Raw genomic sequence first — 23,364 nt, 5'->3', positions numbered from 1 at the left:
AGATGTGGAACCTCGGCCATGACCTCCTGAGTTCATCCACCTAGGCCATTTTAGCCCAACTCATCTTTGTGTATCCATTTCGAGACTTGATTTGTACCCAACATGCTTTTTCAAGAAGAAAAATATTGATTTAACTCATTTGAGTTCACCCACCTTGAGTTCACCCACCTTGGTTCACCCATTTTGGTTTTGGGAAGAAATGCCGAGATTTATTTTACTCATTTGAAGCTTGTTTTGAGAGTGCATTGCATAACCATCTTTGAGTATCTCTTCTTGTCTGATTAAAGTGCATTCAATGACATTTACCATGTATTTGTAGGTCTTGAATCTTTGCCTTAATTCCTCTCAACTGAAGAGCTATCATGAGTGGTATTTTTAATAAAATTATGTTATAATGTTTTGGATAAAAGCTTTACTTTGTTTTGAAAAAGTATTTGATCAAGCATGAATGATTATCTCTTAGTTTTTATATCAAGTATTATGTTTGTTTTGATGACAATCTTGAAAGGTCCTTGTGTGCTAGGGGACTTTAATATAACTAGTACCTTTGTTTGAGATATCTCATTTGCCACCGATGGGTGGGCTTGTTTAATCGATTCTGAGTTAATGATTCCTTTGTTTTGTCAATGAATGTTCATCTTATGTATTTTGAAGATGTTAGTAAACTTCCTTTGAAGCTTTCAAAGCCTTTGATCAATGAACTTGGTTCATCCTTTGATTCTATTCAAGCTATGATATGTATTGATTTGATAAAACCTCAGATCATTCATTCAAACCTTTTATTACTTATATCATTCACTGAGTTTTCAGCTTTTATTACTTAAACAAGAAGGCAATGCTGCCTAAGCTTTGTGGAAGATATGTTTTGTTTCATGTTTTGTATTCATCTTTAAGATTATGTTTCTTAGCTTTATAGATCATTTCTTTTGTATGGTTTGGCTTGAGAAGCCTTTTGATCAAAATGTAACATGAGATTGTTTATGTACAAGCTTACTATCTTTTGTATGCAAGTTGTAAAACCATGTTAATATGTTTGTCATTTCATTTGATCTATGCACAACTCTTATAGACTAATTAGATTTGAATTTATTACTTCTGCACATGTATGCCCGACATTTATACTCTGTATGTGTGAATATTTGTCAGTGGGCCATCGGTAATCTAAGATTATTGGATATCACGTCATCCTTATGTTGGGAGCGGAATGGGGTAGTGACATCGGTTGCGGTCAAAACTTAAGTAATTGTTGCTTTCAAATAAAACCAAATTTTAAATAGGTTTTCTCAATCTATTCGCTAATCTTAAAAATTAAAAACCCACTTTACATCGTTCGAATATTTATTTGAAACCATCCAGATATCAACTACTATATCCTAAGTTTCAAATCCAATTGATTTGACTTGATTTGCTTATCAAAGAATTATTTGCAATTAATTATATCCAAACAGGTTGATTTCTGAAGCACCTTAAAGAAATTAATCATCCTCTGAACATACATGAACAATCGATGCAAGGCCAAAAAAGTAAGAAATTAGACTCATAGACAGCTCTAGTGGCATTGATGTGATAATTTTTCTTAATGATATCCAAAGAAAACAACCCTTCTGAAGTTACTATTTTGTACTAGTTTATATGATTTTAAACTCCTAAAAATTATGAGAAAATTCCGGTATGAAATTCAATATGTAATAAGTTACTATAAAAATTTCAATTTGAAATTCATTTGTTTGATATGATTTCTTGATTTTTAAAGTTTGTGGTTATGTGCATAATTTTTAGACTAAAAGTTACACCAATCATTTAAACATTAATTTAGCTCATCGGATTTCTTAGCAGTATATATATACACAAAATACACTCACCTACAACCTCTTCATCAATGGATTAAATGGTAACGCAATAAGGATAAAGAACAAAAGCAAAAGGAGGAAGAAAACTAGAGACCTACCTCCTAGATGATGATCACAAACACAACCTTGTTCCAATCTATTTGTACATGATTGACCATATGATCATATTAACACACTCTACTAGGTCCAAAGTGTCTATCCCTTGAGTCCTAGATGGCTCGAGAATCAATGCATGCAAACCAAGATAGTTGCGCTAAAAATTAACTGACTGAGGTCTAAATTGAAATAAATAGAAAAACTTATGAGCTTAATTGTAATTAATTAATCTTAGTTAGGACTCAATTAAATAAAATTAAAGTCACTACTGGAAATGGAGGTTTTTGCGTTGGCAGAATACTATCTCAAAAGTGCTTCATACCATCGCAAAAGCTTTTAGCGTCAGCATGGCAAGGGACGAGACTAATGGGGTCACTAATAGTTTTAGAGACAGCAAACCTGCCATCTCTAAATATTTGTGATGGTAATGAATACTAAATGAGACGGATATTTACCGACTCAAATAAACATGAAAAAAATTTACTTCTAGCATCCGAGACAAATACCGTCACTAAAACTATCTTTCGCGTCGGTTTATTGCTATTGGTGATACTCATATTTTGCAAAAAAATAAAAATAAAAATATATCACCATCAAATTTAGCAACGCTTTTTTTCTGTCACAAAAAAATTAATTTTTTTAAAAATAATAAATGTCTGTTTGCAACGGTATTTTGACAGTCATAAATAGATACTTACTTTTTATAAATAAGATTTTAATTGTTTAAAATTTTCTTGTGTTTTATTGACTCAAATTCAAATATTTTGCCAAGCAAAAATAAAAAATAAACATTTCCATACACATTCACTCACATTCAAACCAAATTTTAATATAAACATATTTAATCAATGTAAATCCACCATTTGTTCAATTACATCAAAATATTAACAATAATTCGTTAATACAAACTATAAGATATCAATAAGCTCTAAATATTAATTACAGAATTATCCAAAACTTAAGTCTAGATGGAAGCCAAAAAAATATCCAAAAAAACAATTAGCCCCAATGCCACACCGTCAATATCTACCATCACTATTCTTTCTGCAAAACCTAAAAACAAAAATAGAAAAATGGCAGCAAAACATAAAGATACATGTTCAAAAAAAAAAAAAAAAATTAGACCCCATGCCACCGTTAATCTTTACCTCACCATTAATCTTTCTACAAAACCTGAAAACAAAAATAAATAAATGGTAGGCCCAAAACATAAAGATAGATGTTCAAAAAAACAAGAAAAATGCTTGGGAGCACTAATTAGTGCTCCCACTAATTAGGTGGCAGTGGGTCCCGCCATTAATGATGTGATGTTTTGGTCTTGGAGTTGTATTTTTTTTTTTCTTTTTTTACTTTTTTAATGCATTAGTGCTATTAGTGGTGGTGTTTTTAGTGGGATGAATCATTGTTGAAAAAACAATTAGCCCCATGCCACCATTAATCTCTACGACCACTAATCTTTTTTCATAACCTGAAAACAAAAAACAAAAAAACAAACAGGCCAAGCAAACAATTAAATGAAGCATGTAACGAAGGTCAACAATAATCTGATAAAATATTTCCAGCAAAAGTAGCACCTGCAGTTTTCCATTAAAAAAAAACTCTCTACAGAAAATAAACTCTGTTTTTGAGTCAAATAAAAATGTAAAAGAATAAATAAATGAAGCTCCTCTTCATTCTGAAATAACTAGAATGAATAGAGACTAAATTTTGGTTGTAACTGCACATATAATAATCATAACAATGACATTGAATATCTCTAGGACTGTAACATCAGTGTGCTTTAGCAAGTATTTGGCAGCGTATGAAATGAATCAAATATGAATAACCAGCCCATATGCAGAAGCATCATCTAGTAGAATGCATCCAGAGTGCTTTTGATTTGAAAACTACAAATTTGTTTTAAACAATATGCTTTCAGTAACCAAATTGCATGGATGACAGTCAGTTTGGGTTTCTAGAACCATTTCTGATGTGAAACAGAAATATTTTTATTATTTCCGCATTGACTAGCTCTTTATCAGAGCCACTTCTATATCCAAGTTCCACAAGATCCACATAAAAAAAAATAATAAAATAAAAGTAGTTAGCTCTTTATACGACTCATTTAACATGTGAATTATTTAGTATGAGCATCACATTGTTACCTAAAGTTAGAATCAGTCATATTAAATGATGTTTGAATGCATAAATTTTCAAGTATCATCATGTTCTTGGAAATGTGGTAAATATAATCTATGCACAAATGGATCTGTTGCCATATGTTGATGAGAATGAATCCTTGATTTTGCTACTCAACAGTGAGGATAACAATCACTCGACGAGAGATAAAGACATATATGTAACAGCTAAAACTAATAGAATTCATGAATCAATCTTAGCAAAAGATGAGTCTTCCCACCCACTAGAACATGACATGGACAGTCCCTGCAATGTTAAGAAAGAGGATCATGGTTAATTATATGAGATGGACAGTCCCAAACTTTCAGTAGGCTCAAAATCAGACCTCCTAACACAACTAACACTACATTATGCAATAAATACAACATATCCGGGTTTTCATTAGGCTCACCCTCAACCTCCTAACATCACTAAGGATTTTCAATAGGCTAACCCTTAACCTCAACCGTATGTGTGTTTGTGAATATTGCATTAAGTAGAAAAGAAATACCTGCTCATGTGTGGGTAATTTTCTTACCACACTGCCCGCCTAGTAATCAGCTGGAGAGTACCGGCAGAATAGATGGCTCCAGTAACCTGTAACAGAAAGAAAGGGCTCTGGCGGTGGCTCTTCCACCCGGGGGCACTCCGACGATCAAGTCAGTATATCTCTCAAAGATAATCAAGTGCTAAACTCACAAGTTTGAGTATAAAACTGCATACCTTAGACCCATGGAGGTGCCTCTCTTTTATAGTTTACTCATTCCAAGTCCTACTAGAAGCCTGACTTCTATGGACTCCAATTTAATACTTACTTTGGATTCTTCAAGAGATAAAGATAAACTCCCTAAAAGCTTTATCCTTATCTTGGCTAAGTCTCCTCTTTGTCCCAGGACTCTTGTCCCTTATCTGCTTATCTCGGATTCTGATATCTTCGGAGATAACCTCGGCAACTCCGAGATCACCTCGGCGTAATTTCCACGACACGTGGCACCTCGGCCAAACACGTCGGCGTCGCCATGCCACGTGTTGGTACCCAAGAAATATATCCCCACAACTGCCCCCTAGGTTCTATTACCTCGGCATTCTGAGGTGATGGAACCTATATCGATATTTCTTTCTGCATAGTGGCTAAGAAACTGTTTGGCCGAGATAATTCATTTTCAAGCCGATGTGTTCTCTTCGGAGAACAAGAATTCAAATGAACTCCACCACGCGCATGAGCTTTCATGCACATCTTACCGTTCCTTTTACGTGCTTTGTCTTCATTGGCCCGTGTTTATGACGCGCCTGAAAGCTCTCTTTTATTCGTCTGCGCCGTCTGACGTATCCGGTGCTCCAGGCACAATAAATGCCCTGTTTTGCCGCCGTTTTAAGTTTTTTTACAAAACTTTTCTTTCCCTCTTCCTTTCTCCACTTTCTGTATTCTGACTTCTTGCTTTTTCTCTCTCTAAAAGCTTTAGCATTCTTCGAATCTGCCATTGCTCTAAGCCCCAAATTCTGTGACCGTCTTTATTCTTCCATTCCTGCGAAGCTTTTGCCACTGTTTCAACTGTCGTCTGATGTCGGCGAATATTGCTCCGGCTTCACTTTATCTGGTAAGCAACTGGCCCCCCCTTAACCCTTTTTTTTCAGTTCGTGATCAGTTCTGGAGTTTTTTGCGATTACTGTTCTTCTTAGGCATTATTTGTGAATCATTCACCTGAATGCGTCTTTATTTCATGATTTTTCACATGCTATGAACACTTGTACTGTTTCACCACTATTCTTGGCCCTTAACCTTTTGCATTCTTCGTGTTCTTGATAGCCCATCCCTGTTCTTGTCTCTGAAACTTCACTTTTGTTCTCTATTTTTTGTGTTTTTACCAGATCTGTGCCCTCGATCTTTGTCTTTATAATTTTAGGTTTGGGATTTGTCTGTAGAACCTTCAATCTTTAGGAAAAACTAAAACATACCTTACCAGTCCTTACCCAGGTTTTGAAACCGAGGTTCTAGCAACCCTTTTGAAACACCTATCTTTTGAAACACAACCTTTTGACCTTAGGCCGACATTATGGGTATGTGGAGACATCGAGTAAATACCCCAACAAAACTCGAATGCTTTAGGCAAGAGTCCTCCATCCCAGCCGATGTTCACCTTAGGCTAGCTGGGGATGGTGATTCCATCATGCCCACAGATCATACGATGCCCTTTCCTATTGTAGCCTTTACTGAATGTGGACTCCGGCTTCCACTCAATCCCCTCTTTCGCGAGGTTCTCCACTTCTATAGGTTGAACCCTATGCAACTTACCATCAACTCTTATCGAGTGATTAATGGTATCATAGCCCTGGCCAGGCAAGAGAACGTTAGGATCACCCTTGCTGATATCCAATTTTGTTATACCATGTGCCCCCTTAACCTGAAGGAAAGGGGTTATGTCTACTACCTCAAGCCGAGGTCTACCGAGTTCAGAATTGTAGTCGACCTCCCGGATTCTAACAAGGGAGCCGGGGATGACTTTGTCATTGCTTCGGGAAATTGGGAATTTGGTCCAGACGAAGATGTTCACCTCTACCCTCTTCCTCGAACAGTTAAAGAGGGCAAGGGTAAGAGCCCAGTGCCAATACTTAGTTGTTTCTTTTCCAAGTTTTCAAAACTCTGTCTGTTTCTAATGTTCGTTTGTTTGTCTTGCAGATCTTCATCAGCCACCCAAAAACTTTCGTCAATCCTTCTTCCTTGGAAAAGATTTAAAGAAGCTTCTAGAACTTCCAATTCACAAGCACAAGGCTCCCCTGTTACTGAATTTTATTCCGACATACAAATCCACACTACCTGACGTCCCAAAAAGGAAGAAAAAGAGTCTTTCTCCACCTTCTGCCACAACTCCTGCCATTGCTTCCACATCGCGAGCAGACGAAGGATCCACTTTTGACCCAGTCGACCTACTATCTACTTCAGTCCCATACTTAGTCCCAATACCAGAAAGAAAACGTCGGCGACGCCTTGTCAAAACTGCCGAAATGGGTCGTGCAAAGCCAATTGCCCAAAATCTCCTTGCCGACCTCCCGACTGATGCTGATGCTGTACCATCCCAACCAATGCCCCCACCGAAGCCAAAAAGAATCAAGAAGGCCCAGCCTAAGGCCAAGGCTGTTGAGGCTGAGGATAGCTTGCCTATCTCAAAACTGGCTGAGAGTAAGAAGACTTCTTCTGCTCCTGCAAAAAGGTTTGCCGAGACCCAGCCCTCCGAGTCCACCCAATCAAAGAAGCCGAGGTCTGCCTCAGCTACAACTTCGGGGTCCAAGAAACCCGATGTCCCCTGGGCACCAAAGTTGACTTTGGAGGATAGGCCAATTATGTCAACTGAGAGTGCCGACGACATTAATGTCGGTGTCGCCCTCAGTACTGCTCTTCTCCTTCCAAGCGATCTGGAGCAAAATGCTGGGTACAGTGAGTACGAAAACTACGCGCTAATGCTCCAGCACTCCGTTCAAGTAAGTGTTTCTTGTTTTGTCTTTGCTTTCTGCTTCATACTTAGAAGATTTTCTAACACTTCTGTTTTCGTTCAGGCCATCCAGCACGCCCATTCATTTTCGATGCAATCTTTTGAAAATCGACAAAGAGTGGTCGACATGAAGAGGGAGATTTCTGCCCTCAAAAAGGACAGTAAATCTTTTGAATCAAAGATGAAGAAATTGGAAGATCAGGCCAAGGTCGCTACTAAGGCCCAGCAGATAGTCGAAGAAAAAGCAGAGTCTGCTGAGGCTATTAGAAAAGTTGCTGAAGCTGAAAAGAAGGAGTTTAAATCGAAAATGGCTCAGGCTGAGAAAGAGCTTCAAAAGGCTCTGGCCACAAAAAAAGCTGAAATCGAAGAAGCTGATGAGAAGGCTTATGCCCAGGGCATGGCCGACGTCACTGAGGACTACAAACTTCAAGTTAAGCAGGCATGCAACAGGGGCTTCTCCCTTGGTTGGATGGCCCTTGCCAAAAAACTCAACATCCCAGACGACTCGCCGTTGCGCAATGCTGAAGCTGTTCCTCTCCCATTTCCTCCTCTTCCACCTCCAAGTCAGGCTGAAGAACAATCTGAGTTTGAGCCTGAAGCCGAAGATGAGGATAACAATGACGGTGATGCTCTAGTAAGGAAGCCCAAGGACGCTGGTGAGATCCAATCTCTTCCTCAGGATGATCAAATCCTAGACCTGACTCACGAAGAGGATGAGGAGGTTATTAAGGAGGCTACTCCTGAACAAGCATCATCTGACGTCCCTCCTACCGATGATAGTCTTAATCAAACACTTGCCGAAATTGATGCCGAGATCATGGCCGAGAAGGCTGCCGAAGTAGCTTTTCAAGAACCCGCCGAGGTCCAAATTCAAATTGCTCCTGATGCTGAAGAATCATAACTTCCATGTCTTTTGTACTTTTTTGCTTTTTGGACAATATTAGTTTCTTTGTATGGCCGATGTGCCTTTTCCTGTAAAAACGATTTACTTCTGGTAGGCCGTAGTGCCCTCTTCAATATGTAACTACAACTGTTTTCTCTATAGATATTTCAATCTTTGTAATTTTCTGTTGATTGCTTCTGCATAGTTCTATACTTAGAACTTTTTGCATGCCTTTCCATTTTGCTTTGTTTTGTATAATCTCCTCGGGGTTACACACCTCGGGTGAAATAACGTCCAGCTTCACTTCGGCAAGACACAGATCTGTAAACTCTTCATAAATTCCAACAAGTGTAAAACATATATTGTTTTAATGTCAATTTTGCAAACTGTTTTCCAAGTTTCAACAAGTATTTAAACAGCGATCTTGGTCTAACCTACTTGTAAATTGCTGCAAATTTCAACAAGTGTTAATATATATGGTAATTTTTTCTTCAAATTATAACAATGATCTACTTGTAAATTGCTATGAATTTCAACAAGTGTTTAAACAATATACTTAGCTTTTACCTCAACCTGTAAATTGCTGCAAATTTCAACGGATGATCACATGTCGGCTTAACATTATCTTGTAAATTGCTATAAATTTCAACAAGTGTTAAGCATCTTCTATGGTTGGATTATCCTGTAGATTGCTATAAGTGTGCAAACTATAACCTCGTCTTTACTTCGACTTGTAAATTGCTACAAATTTCAACAAGTGAAGAGAAACAGTAATCTCGGCTTAACTTTGACTTGTAAATTGCTACAAATTTCAACAAGTGAAGATAAGGAATCGGCTTAACTCCAACTTGTAAATTGCTACAAATTTCAACATGTGAAGATAAGGAATCAGCTTAATTCCAACTTGTAAATTGCTACAAATTTCAACAAGTGAATTAAGGAATTATCTCGGCTTAACTTCGACTTGTAAATTGCTACAAATTTCAACAAGTGAAGATAAGGAATCAGCTTAATTCCAACTTGTAAATTGCTACAAATTTCAACAAGTGAATTAAGGAATTATCTCGGCTTAACTTCGACTTGTAAATTGCTACAAATTTCAACAAGTGAAGATAAGGAGTAAATTGCTACAAATTTCAACAAGTGAAGATAAGGAATCAGCTTAACTCCAACTTGTAAATTGCTACAAATTTCAACAAGTGGAGAAAAGGAATCATCTTAATTCCAACTTGTAAATTTCTACAAATTTCAACAAGTGAGTTAAGTGTCTCTGTCTTCTCTTTGCCCCCAATGTGAACCTGAGTTCTACTTGGGTTCTCATTATTCACGTTTAAAAACACCAATATGTAATTTCGTCAATCATATGTGTTGAAAGAATTCTGAAAAGACTTTATTGATGATATCGGCCAAAAAACGATGCACATCTAATGATAGAAAAATTTCAAATTACAAGTATTCCAAGGTCTGGGCAATGCTTTGCCCTCATTGTCCTCAAGCCGATAAGCTCCATTGCCTAATACTGAAGTAATTTTGTAGGGTCCTTCCCAGTTTGGGCCAAGCTTGCCCTCTCTGGAATCCTTCTTGTTCCCGACGACCTTTCTCAGGACTAGGTCGCCGACTTGAAAATCTCTTGGATTGACCTTCTTGTTGTAAGCTCTGGCAAGCTGTTGCTGGTATACTGCAAGCTGAATTGCAGCCTTTTCTCTTCGTTCTTCCAAGAGGTCCAGATCTCGGGCTAAGACTATGTCATTAGTGCCATTCTCTACTCCCTGGGTTCTGATCCCTGGGATGCCGATCTCCAATGGGATGACAGCTTCTGTGCCATAAGCCATGGCAAAAGGGGATTCCCCTGTTGATCTTCTCGGCGTAGTCCGATATGCCCAAAGCACGTTGGGCAACTCGTCTACCCACTTTCCTTTTGCTGCCTTCAACCTCTTATTTATTCCATCCAAAATTACTTTGTTGGATGCTTCTGCTTGACCATTATTTTGGGGAAAACTTGGTGTTGAAAAGTAGTTCTTGATCTTGAATTTGGCACAAAAGTTCTTGATGCGTTTGCTGTCAAACTGTGTTCCGTTGTCGGCAACTATTGCTCTTGGAATGCCAAATCTGGTGATGATGTTTCTCCATATAAAGTTCTTGACGTCCACATCTCGGATTTTGGCAAGAGGTTCTGCCTCTATCTACTTTGTAAAGTAGTCTGTTGCTACTAGCAAGTATTTTCTTTGCCCAGTTGCCTGGGGAAGTTGCCCAACCAGATCCATGCCCCATTGGGCGAACGGCCAAGGGCTGGATACTGGGTTCAAGTCAGCAGTTGGCTGATGTATCAAAGGTGCAAACCTTTGGCATTGTTCACACTTCTTTACGTAGGCTTCAGTATCCTTTTCCATGTAGGGCCACCAATACCCCTGGGTAATGGCCCTGTGGGCTAATGATCTGCCCCCAGCGTGGCTTCCACAAATTCCTTTATGGATTTCATAGAGGAAATCTTCAACCTGCAAAGGGTGTACGCACCTTAAAAGGGGTCCAGTGAAGGATCTTCTGTAAAGATGTCCATCTTCTGTCAGACAGAATCTTCCAGATTTCAATCTGACTTTGTGTGCTTCCTTACGATCTTCTGACAACTTTCCTTCTTTCAGGAATGCGATAATTGCATCCATCCAGCTTGGCCCCATGTCCACACACATCGCTTGTTGCTTTGTGCTCTCTGGTCCTATGCTCGGGCCCGACATGTAGTCGATCACAATTGTTCTAGTTTTTCCAGTCTGAATTGAACTTGCCAGGTAAGCCAACGCGTTGGCGTGGGTGTTGTCATCTCGGTTAACCTGGAGCAGTCGGCAGTTCTGAAATAGGGTTGCTAATCTAATGACCTCTTTTGCATATGCCGACATCCTTTCGTCCCTGGCTGCAAATTCACCTGTTGACTGGTTAACAATAAGTTGTGAATCACAAAAAACTATTACCTCATCTGCTTCTGCTGCTGCTGCCAGTTTTAGCCCTGCAATTAATGCTTCGTACTCTGCTTCATTATTTGAGGCCTTGAACCCCAAACGGATGGACTGTTCTATTATTTCTCCATCGGGAGATATCAGCAGTACTCCTGCCCCCGCTCCTTGACGGTTTGAACTTCCATCGACGAAAAGTCTGAATGAATCGCTGATGTAGATGCTGCAAGGTCTGAGTTTTTCCTTCCTTTGTTCTTTTGACTTTGGCTGGGCTTCTCCTTGCTTGCTGGGATACTGCTCATCTCGGCTCAACGGAGCCCGATGTTTCATGGTTTCTGGGGTGAATTCTGCCACGAAGTCGGCCAAAACTTGGCTCTTTATTACTGTTCTCGGCCTGAACTCCAGGTCATATTGGCCCAGGGCCACTGCCCATCTTGCTATCCTTCCTGTTAAGTCTCCTTGTTGCAACAAGGACTTCAGTGGGTGCTCTATTAGGACCACAATCTTGTGCGCCTGAAAATAATGGTTCAACTTCTTTGAAGCCATTACTAAGGCCAGTATTAATTTCTCCAGTGGTAGATACCTTGTTTCTGCGCTGGCCAAGGTTTTGCTTACATAGTAAACCGCCTTTTGGTCCCCTTTTTCTTCTCGAATTAGTACTGCACTTACTGCGTGTTCTGATACTACCAAGTACAAAAACAGTTCTTCCCCTGGTTCTGGATTGGAAAGAACCGGAGTTGTGGTCAAGTACTTCTTTAGGTCGGTTAGAGCGGCGTCGCATTCTTCTGTCCACAGAGAGTCTGTGGCTTTTTTCACCAAGTTGAAGAAGGGTCTGCATTTATCTAAGCTTCTGCTGATGAATCTGTTTAGGGCTGCGGCCCTTCCAGTAAGCATCTGAACCTGTTTCGCCGACGTCGGGCTCTGTAGCTCTAGGATGGCCTTGATTTGGTCTGGGCTCGCCTCAATGCCCATTCTCGTTACCAGATACCCTAAAAACTTGCCTGATCCAACTCCAAACGCGCACTTTGATGCGTTGAGTCGGAGCCGGTATGTTTTGAGTATATCAAAGACCTCTTTTAGGTCGGCAAGATGACCCTTAGATTCTTTGGTCTTCACGACCAGGTCATCAATGTAGACTTCTATCGTTTTGCCAATCAGGTGCTTGAACATTTTTGTTACTAACCTTTGGTAAGTTGCTCCTGCGTTCTTTAACCCAAAAGGCATTACCTTGTAACAGTACAAGCCTTTAGGGGTGATGAACGCAGTTTTCTCCTCGTCTGGTGGGTACATGGCAATCTGGTGGTACCCCCTGTATGCATCCAAAAAACTCATCCTTTCGTGCCCTGAAGTTGCATCTACTAGCTGGTCAATATTGGGCAGAGGAAAGCTGTCTTTGGGGCAGGCTTTGTTGAGGCTGGTAAAGTCTACACAGACCCTCCATTTGCCGTTCTTCTTTTTCACTACTACTGTGTTGGACAGCCATGTCGGATAGTGAACTTCTCGGATGGCCCTGGCCTCCAGAAGTTTGTCTACTTCTTCTTCTACTGCTTCGACGTGCATCAACGTCGGTCTTTTGGCTCGTTGAATCACAGGTTTTGCCGACCTGTCGACATTCAGTTTGTGGCAAGTGACCTTGGGTGCCAGGCATTTCATAAGGTGTCCATGTGAACACCTCAATGTTGGCTCTCAAAAAATCTTCCAGTTCTTTTTCCTCTTCTTCGGCTAAACCTGAACCGAGAAGAAAGAAACGCTCTTCGTTGCCCTCCTGGACTAAGATTTTCTTTAGTGCCTCTTCACTCTTTTCGGTTGGCTCCTTGCCGACATCATCTAGGACCTCCATGTCCTCGTCGTCAATCTCTGCCTCTTTTGGCTTTCGAATGTTGCAAGTGGACTTTATTGCTGCCATGGAGCAACTTTTTGCTTGCAGTTGATCTCCTCTGATTTCTTTAATTCCATGCTCTGCGGGGAACCGTAGTAGTTGATGCAATGCTGAGGGAACTGCCCCCATTGCGTGCAACCATGGTCTTCCCAAGATGATGTTATATGGTGAGGGTGTGTCAATTACCATAAATTCTTCTTTGATCTTCTTAGTACCAGCTTGTACTTCCACGCTTGCTGCTCCCAGTGGCCATGTCGGCGTTCCATTGAAGCCGACCATAGGGTTGTTGGATTGTTCCAGGTCGTCAGGATGAAGGCCTAGCTCCTTGTAACATCTGATATACATGATGTCACAAGAGCTGCCTTGATCTATTAGGATGCGTTTTACTTGGCATTCCCCAACCTGGAGGGATACTACCAGGGCATCATTATGTGGATGCTGGACCATATCTAGGTTGGCTTCAGTGAAGGTTATCATTGGTCCTTGGCTTTCTTCCGGCCGAGGTCTTTTTTCCCCGATATGGTTGACATGCTGTAAATGCCTTACCCTCTGGGTCTCTCCTCTGACTTCGTTCTCGTTGACCCTTGAGTGGATCACATTAACCACCCTTGGTTCTCCTGCCTGTGGTTGTTGTGCTGGAGGTGGTGGAGCTGCTGGTGCTTGAGGCAATCTTGCCGGTTCTTCTCTGGTTCTAGCCTCATCAACAAGGTCCCTCTGATGGCCTTGCCTTACCAAGTCTTCTAAGTGTGCTTTTAGGGCTCTGCAACCCTGGGTTGGGTGCCCTTCTTCATTGTGGTAGGCACAACGCCTACCCATGTTTCTTCCCATAAATTCCCCTGGTGCTCTTGCTGGAGGTCTAAAATAGGGTTGGTTTCGTATTTGATCTAGGACTTTATGGATGGGAATTCAGAACACCGTCGTCACTGCCTGTTTGCCCTTCAATTCCGTTTCTTGTTTGGGTGGTCCGTTGTTACCTCGGCCTCGCTTCGGCGAGCCGTTTGCTTTCTCCCGCTTTATCTCTTTGTTTCCCGATGTGTCTTCCTCGGCTCTAGCGTATTTCTCAATTCTTGCCATGAGCTCTTCCATGCTTTTTGGCAGTGTTTTGCCAAAGACTTCCGTAGTGGGCAGTCATCTTTAAGGCCGTTCTTGAAAGATACGACCGCCACTTCTTGGTTGCATTCGGGTATTCGATTGAACACCTCGTAGTATCTCTTTGCGTAGGCCCTTAGGCCTTCTTCTTTGGTGATTCTTAAAGCCATCAGGGCGTCGACCCTCAAGGGATGTAGTTTGTTTGTTACAAACCTGGCTACAAACATCTCGGCCAGGCCTTCCCATGTCTTTATGCTTCCCTTTGGCAGCTTATGGAACCAATCGGATGCTATTTCCCCAAAGGATGAGGGAAATACTTTGCAAAGCAACGGTTCGTTCCCACTGTATAACGCCATTGAGTTCAGGTATAGTCCAACATGGAAGTTGGGGTCTGACTTACCATCATAAATTTGGAACCTCGGCATACTGAATCTCTTTGGTGCTTCAAATTTATCCAGTTCCACCGAGAATGGTGTTCTCGGCTTAACTTTAGAAGTCACCTCGGTTTCAACATTCTGCTGCCTTCTTTTGAAGTAGTCCCTCAAGTCTTCCTTACTCCTACCTGGAGCTCGGCTATCTCTGGACTTCAATCTTTTCGGCACACTACTTTCGGCCTCGTGGTGGGCCCGTTTCGATCTTTCTTCATGGGTTGTGTCAAAGCAGAGCGCTTGCCCTTGAACATGCTGATGTTCTTTGGGCCCTGGATCCTTCATGCGATGTGTCCTTCGGGACTCTTCTTGTCTTGGTTCCTCTCGTCCAACTTCCCTAGAACGTCGGTGAGAGTGGCTTGCACTCCTGGTGTGCTGGGAGGCTTCGGGGATTGCTTTTCTTCCTCTCTTCTGGGTATTAATTGCTGGCATCGGTGTATCTTGTAGTGGGTATGGTGGCTGCATAACATTATTTTGCATCATGAAGTTGACGACCGACTGTAGGTCCGCCAATTTGTTTGCCAAGTCTTTTACTTCCTCATCCCTCCGTAGGCACCTATCCCTCTATACCTGAAGGTTATCTTCGTTATAGTACTGGTCTTGGTCTGTTTTCTTTGAAGTGTTGCCCTCCTGGCCGACGTCTTTCTCGACGTGGCCTTGGTCATGAATTCCTGCATTATGGTTGTCTCCTTCAACATCAAGGTCAATTGGTCTGCCACTTCCAGTAGGAGTGTTGCCCCCAATGTTTTCCCTCTGTTCGTTACTGGCCATCTATTCTCCTAAGATTCCCACAGACGGCGCCAAATTGTGTGGGTAATTTTCTTACCACACTGCCCGCCTAGTAATCAGCTGGAGAGTACCGGCAGAATAGATGGCTCCAGTAACCTGTAACAGAAAGAAAGGGCTCCGGCGGTGGCTCTTCCACCCGGGGGCACTGTAACAAGTCCGCGGGGGACCTCGCTACAGTTCGGACTCAATTTGTAGTCACGGTTCTAAGTCTGAACCAAAAAGTCCAAATCCGGCAAATCGTTTTGAGAAAACAGATTTTTGAAAGAAATGCCAAACATGGACTGCTTTGCCAGATACAGAGTCGCCACCTAAATATTTTATTTTGAGAAATTTAGGAAACCCTGACTCAGTGCCAAAGGCCACGTGTCCGTCATCACCAAAGTTGCCTCGGCTCGGGAACTTGGGTACGATTGGGGAAGGTCACGTCGTGAGCACCCCCGCTCGCCCGATCAAAGATCGGTCTCTACTAACCATGATATCTATTTTTGAAAACATTGCGTGTTCCTATTCCGGTTATTAGCCTAGGTTACTATGTGATGCGCACAGCATACAAGTATAGACTAGATCGCCTGAATTGGAACAAAACATTTCATGTTTATTTTCGAAAGGTGGTTTGCTACTCGCAAGTAGGCTAAAAATGCAGATTTTGCCACCCTCGGATGGGCTTAGAAACGATGGTTTTGCCACTATCTAGTGGGCTTAAAACAAATAGTTGATGATTTATTCCAATTCAAGTAACCTAACCTCACCCACAGTCATTCAGGCAGATATATCACATAAGCATATAGCCTCATGGTAAGCATACTATTCATGGCAGTCACTCACACACATGCAAGGATGCTAAAGCATAAAACTCACCGAGTACTCCAAGCTAAAAAAAGAAGTTTATTAGAAATCATGCATGATCCTAAATATACAGAAATGCCTAATGCAACACATGCAAAAATGCAAACTATAGCAGGCTCGGCTATTCTAAACATGGCATATGAAATGCTGCAACTATCATGTATTCAACTTGGAATTGAAATACAAATGCAGTTAGTATGATGCGCCGAGCCCGGTGCATGCAAAACAGATGAATGAATGCAAACATGCTATCATACTGTATGCTAATTGAAATATGCCCTAATCTAACCATCATAAGCGGATAAATAAAAGGGAAGAAAGACGTGGGGTTGGAAGACATACAACACACACACGCACACTTATTACAGTTATGCCCTCGCGCAGAGGGTCCAAATAAATATATAGTCCCGAATAAAAGAATATTACAGTCCAAATAATACAGTCTAAATAATATACAAATTCCTAATTAATTAATCAAATTAACTAAGAAAGCTGTAAAACTGGCGTGCAAGCCAGGGACTGCCTCGCTTCTGATGAATGATGCATGCCCAGGCTGCCTTGCGCGGAAATCTACCGGGATGCCCCAATTAGCCTCTGTTTAGCAGTTATTCTTGGAAAGCGTGCCAGACTCCGAAAAGTTGCTGATTCTTCATTTGCTGCAACAGAGAGCAGAAAAGGGGCATAGCAATGTATTTTCACAGATATATGCATGCCTCGATCCTCGTGCCACCAATCACGCATATCGATGCATGATGGCAGAGGAGTCGAAATGTGCAACTTAATATAGAATGAATACACGTGTAAACACAACAAGACCTAACTCCATCATGAGTAATCCGGAGTGTCGATGACTGGGGAATTAAGATGCGTTCCGTCACTCGGAGTACGAAACGCACCTCGTTTCCCGTGCCCGGGCTAACTCCTATCCCGAACACGATGCAATATGCATGATATGCATGAAATGCGACTAAGATACAATCCTAACATACACAATGCTATGAAAATGAGATGCCTCGAAATGCGTGCACACGGGCACGCAAACCGATAAAATGATATACGCAATGCAAATGACATGGAAATATGATATGGGCTTACACGAACATGAGAGAGTCTCAGCCACACTCACATAAGAGGCCGATGGATGAAAATGAAGTGCCTCGAAATGCGTGCACATGGGCACGCAAACCGAGCCAATGGCATATGCAATGCAATATGGCTAAAATGGCATATAGAATGCAACATGGACTTACACTAACATGAGAGAGCCTCAGCTACACTCACATAAGAGGCCGATGGATGAAAATGAAGTGCCTCGAAATGCGTGCACACGGGCACGCAAACCGAGGCAATGGCATGGAAATGGCATATAGAATGCAACATGGACTTACACCAACATGAGAGAGCCTCAGCCACACTCACATAAGAGGCCGATGGATAAAAATGAAGTGCCTCGAAATGCGTGCACACGGGCACGCAAACCGAGGCAATGGCATATGCAATGCAATGGCATGGAAATATGATATGCAAACATGCTAATGGATTTTCAGCAATGAAATGTGGGGGAAAACAGCCCCGAAATGAGGCGAAAACACACCCGATGCATGGAATCTCTCCCGAAATGCAAAATTAGGCACATAGAATGAACTACAGCTATACAAAGCATGCATAATTGGTACATGAGATGAAAAGACAGAAGCAAGGCGGCCTCAAAATAATCATTTTTACAGTACAAATCATGGCCAAAAAGCAAGCAAAGATAGGGCAACAATGGCATGCAAAAATGGCCCTAAACATGAGATTATGAAGCAACTCATAGCTGCTAACTCCAAATAGGTTAGGACCCTTCAACAACATTGAAGAGGGGCCAAAAATAAGCCACTTTACAGAACTTTAAAAACCCTAAAAACAAACATAGATATGGCTAAGCTCTCATGCAAGAAAAAGGGCCAAAAGGTGGCCAAAGAGGCAAGTGGTATATGCACAGCCCAAACTGAAAAATTCCCTTCTACAACATTTAAGAGGGACCAAAAATATGCACATTTACAGAACTGTAAAAACTCCAAAACAGTATACAAATATGCTAGAAATGCAATGCAAAATATGGCTCAAAAGAGGCTATAACACAAAGTCTACAAAATATTCACCAAACAGCCAAAGACCCTTAATGAAACATGTTAAGAAGGTCAAAATAAGACTATTTCTAGGCCTGTAAAAAGACCAAAAACAGAAGCATGATAGGCTGCCAAAGCATGCAAGAAAATGGCATTCAAGGAGGATATTGAAGCAAGTGCAATATGGAGGGCTCAAACTGGGTTGAGCCCTTAATGAAACAAGAAAATGAGCTCAAAAAAATGACCTTTTCAGTTTTGGTCAGAGCTCAAATCAATAAGCATGTATGGCTTACAAAAGGTGCAAGAAATGGACCAAAAAGGGGGAAATGCTACTCACCGTTGAAGACCAATGCTTTGTTGCTTCTTGGACCAACTTTGATGACTTTAAGCTGCTGGAATTCCTCCCCTTGCTGCTGGAATGGAGGGGTGGTGGTAGAGCTTGATGATGATGAAGAAATGAGGTGTAGAACTTGGATATTTTTGAGAAAATGAGAGAGATAGAGGGAGAGTTGTATGTAAAGCTTCAAAGCAATTTTGTTCCCACCCCTCATACAAGTGTTGGCAGCTGGCTATAAGGAACAAAAAGAGGGTGTAAAGTTGGGGGAAAAAGGAGGCAAGCTTTCCCCCACAAAATATCCCCCGGATTGAGATATTTTCTGGGGGAAACAGCTATACAGCTATAAAGTGTGCAGAGAGAGGAACATGGCCAGCCCATTTTCAAAGCTCCATGTGGCCGGCCGGCCACCTACCCTAGCCGGCCGGCTAGGGGTCAAAAAGCTAAGTTGGAATAGTGGCCGGCCACCACAAAAAGGTGGCCTCCTAGGTCTCCTCTTCACAACCCTGTAGTTCAAATTTGGAAACTCTAAAACAGGAGAGAGAACAAGCCATTTTGAGGAGGGGTTCAAAAGGTTCAAATGGAATTAATGGCCGGCCATAAACTTTTAGGGTCCTCCCATGTGTGTACAACACAAATATGTGGTTTGGGGTTGAAGAAAGTGGCTCCAAGGTGTTCAACATTGGCTCGGAAGTGCGAAAAAACGGGTGTCGGAAGGCGAAAATGGAATATAACTGGTTGCTAAGATAATTGCTGGCCTCCCACCCTCCAGTGACCTTCCTGGTGATAAAACAGAGGCACCTTCCAAAAATGAACGAAAACCGATGCAAAACGAATGCTCGGGGGTCAAAACACGCAGTTCGGGGTCCCGAAAATTGCCTGTTAAGCACCGAAAGTGGCGTTCGGCCACGAAGTGGGTTTCTCAGACCCCAATGTCCCTTAAAAGGGAGAAAATAAGATGTATGCCAAAAACTGGAGCAATAGGAGATGGTTAAGCGGTTCCGAACCGAGGCACACGGCCAACGGTCCCGAAAAATCAGAAACCGGGCTCCGAAATGGGCAAAATGGCCTATGGCCACGAAATGTAGCCCACGGCCACTAAGAGATGGTCTACAGGACCTCTCCCTCCCCTCAGGAAAAGAAATAGAGAAAACCGAGTCTGGTTCGCAAACCGAGGCAAGGCACAGAAGAGGGTTCGGAAGTCCGGAGGCAGGGCTCGCAGCCAAGACTCTGAAACTTCTGAACGAGCACATTATGCAACATCACCAAGCGCTCAATCGGTGACGTCTGAGTCTTAAGGTCGGTCAAAAATGGGGTGTCTACCGGCACTTCAACGATCAAGTCAGTATATCTCTCAAAGATAATCAAGTGCTAAACTCACAAGTTTGAGTATAAAACTGCATACCTTAGACCCATGGGGGTGCCTCTCTTTTATAGTTTACTCATTCCAAGTCCTACTAGAAGCCTGACTTCTATGGACTCCAATTTAATACTTACTTTGGATTCTTCAAGAGATAAAGATAAACTCCCTAAAAGCTTTATCCTTATCTTGGCTAAGTCTCCTCTTTGTCCCAGGACTCTTGTCCCTTATCCGCTTATCTCAGATTCCGATATCTTCGGAGATAACCTCGGCAACTCCGAGATCACCTCGGCGTAATTTCCACGACACGTGGCACCTCGGCCAAACACGTCGGCGTTGCCATGCCACGTGTTGGTACCCAAGAAATATATCCCCACAGAAATACCTGCTCATGAGAATCCAACAATTTATCATCTTCAGTGTCATCTCCAACAGACTCCCTAACTCGTCGATGTCCACTAAAGACATCCGGAATCTATATAAACGAAATTTGATATTTGTTATTAAATATAATACGTAGGAAAAAATATTTCTTAAAAATGTTCAATTGGTTATTATACTCTACTTGTATAGAACCTGTGCCCCCTTGGAATGTTATGAAGTCCATGTAGGCTTTCTCTTGTTCAAACTCTATCTTTAACTTATTGGTAATCCACTGCTCAATCTCAGCTGTGAGCCTCTCCTCGATGTCCTGAGTGACTGCGTCGCATACTTGTAGAATGGCATTTTCTTTTCTAAAATTAAAAAGAGAAATGCTATAAAATCACAGTTCACCCACAATGAAATGAGTTAGCTTTTGAGCATCTCCATCAAATTAGTTTTTTTTTTTTTTTTTTGGGTTATATTTTAGCTTAAATGTTACTCATTTTTTTTTCTTTTCTTTTTCTTTTTTTGTATTTTGATTATGTAATTTTTAACACACTATCCAACAAACTCTATATTCATGCCATTATGGGTACATTAGGAGACTTTTTGGAGTTCTCATTCTTTTTTTTTCCCAATTAAAAAATAGAAATAAATAGTTAGCTAGACATTCAACGAGTACTATATTAGTTTAAGACAACCAAAAAATTACCTCCTAACATATGAAAATACAACAATTGGCTACTACACAACTCATCTACAAGAAAGGGGAGGAAAAAAAAATCCTAAAACCATAATTTACACATAAAAAGAACACATTTATATCTCAAATATTCATCAAATCAAGGAGGAGTCATATTTTTCATCAAATGGAGAATTCATCGAATCCTTCGTCAAAAAATTTAAAAAGATGAAGTATTAGAGATGAGCTCTCATCAAATTTGATGAAAAGACAAATTTGGGATAAACGATTTTTTTTTTTAAAAATGTTTTGATAAAATTTAATGAGATGATTGGAGTAGTTCACGTCAACTCTAACTTTTTATTCAAATTTGAAATCAAATTAAATGAAAATTTTGGTGAAAGATTGGAAATAGTGTTTGAGTATCCCCAATTCACACTCTATATCTTTAAATATGAACGATTATCCACTTCAACCTATCATCTAAAAATCATCCATATATAAAGGAAGTATGAAAAATAGAAGATACCTCTATAACACTAGTCATTTTTTTAAAATACTAAACTTATCCTCATGACCTTCTCCTTTCAAATTTATATACCAATTATATATATATATATATATATTTGTATGTTATAAAAGACAAATAACTTTTAATATGTACGTCTAATTTTTATAATTTGACTTCATTAAAAAGATTAAAATTATACTTTTAAAATGAGTCTAATATTAAATATATCTAACAAAATTTTAAAAATTAAACATTTATTATTGCACAAATATTTACATAATTTGTTGTAAAACTCAATGTGGGATCTCTGGTTTCAATTCAAAATCAATTAGGATCTCTGGTTTCATATTTGACGGAGGAAAGGGATGGAGGAGAAGAAACAAATTAAGGGGGGGAGAGAGAGAGAGAGATGGTTTCATATTTGACAGAGGAAAAGGATAGAGGAGAAGAAAGAAATTAAGGGAGACCGAGAGAGAGAGAGATTGCTTACTCGCTGGACAAAAAGAAATTGATCTGAAAGAAATGGCAGAATAGAGAAAAGAGAAAGTGAGGGAGACTGAGATATATATATATATATAGAGAGAGAGAGAGCGCGCTAGAGAGAGAGAGAAAGAGAGTACGTACCCTCAGGAGGAGGACAGTCGGCGGGCCGGTGGAGGAGTAGAGTCGGTGGTGCCAGTGGAGATGGAGAGTTAGTGGTGCCGGTGGAGATAGAGAGTCGGTGGTGCTGGTGGAGATAGAGAGTGATATGGTGCTGATGAAGAGTTAGGGAAAAAAAGAGAACAAAACAGAGGAATATGTAGATATAGCAGGGCTTATGCTGTTTTAATTTTTTTTTTCATTACTTTTTGCACTTTTTACGACAACAAACAATGTGGACGCAAAGGCTACGTGAAATAGGCGCGAGACAGAAGCGCGTGAGGGAAATTTTGGAGTGAAAAAAATGGATAAAAAATTAGATAATATTTTTTGAGACGGCAAAAATCTTGCCGACGCAAATAATATATTTTTGAGATGGTATAGTTTGTCGACTTAAATAATAAATAGTCCGTAGATTTTTTTAGAAACAATCCTATTTTGCTGACGCTAATAATCTATTTTTGAGTTGGTAAGTGTTCTTGTCACAAATAATTCAACTCAAATAGTCCCTTTTCTTGTAGTGAGTTAAAATTTTTCCCAATCGTTACCACATCAGTACACGCGCGTGGCATAGGCTGTGTGAAGCTTTGGTAACGCACTTTGCACCGATGCCACGAGGGCAGTTTTCTATTTACTTCAGACAAGTTGCGCTGATGATGTCGATCTGACGTGGCATGGATGACAAGGAACATAGTTAGTTCTGTGTAGCAATGATGTGGCATACATTGGCGATGAGTCAATCAATTGATCAAATGGTTGTGTGCCCGATCTGAAGTGGCTTGATCTTATTAGTCATTGATTGGAGAAGCACGTGATACAACGGATCAAATGACAACCGATTGTGATCAGGTGTAACCAGTCAATACATCGATTCGGTGTGTAACTAATTCGCACCATAACTTGATGATCCAATG

General features: G+C 40.8%; 1 long non-coding RNA gene across 1 annotated transcript; it reads right to left on the bottom strand.

The window, feature by feature from the left end:
- Positions 1–3,487: 3,487 nt before the first annotated feature.
- LOC114290765 (uncharacterized) lies at positions 3,488–22,582 on the bottom strand. Its single transcript, XR_014363150.1, has 4 exons — positions 22,436–22,582; positions 22,302–22,324; positions 20,641–20,989; positions 3,488–4,370 (listed from the first exon to the last, which is right to left on the bottom strand). It is a non-coding gene; the product is annotated as an uncharacterized LOC114290765 (long non-coding RNA).
- Between the last annotated feature and the right edge of the window lie 782 nt (positions 22,583–23,364).

The sequence above is a fragment of the Camellia sinensis genome, chromosome 3 (assembly GCF_055761805.1).
Source record: "Camellia sinensis isolate YWXY chromosome 3, ASM5576180v1, whole genome shotgun sequence".
Taxonomy (NCBI): Eukaryota; Viridiplantae; Streptophyta; class Magnoliopsida; order Ericales; family Theaceae; genus Camellia; species Camellia sinensis.
The sequence above is the reverse complement of the archived record's forward strand: the minus strand, read 5'-3'. Positions and strand labels throughout refer to the sequence as shown.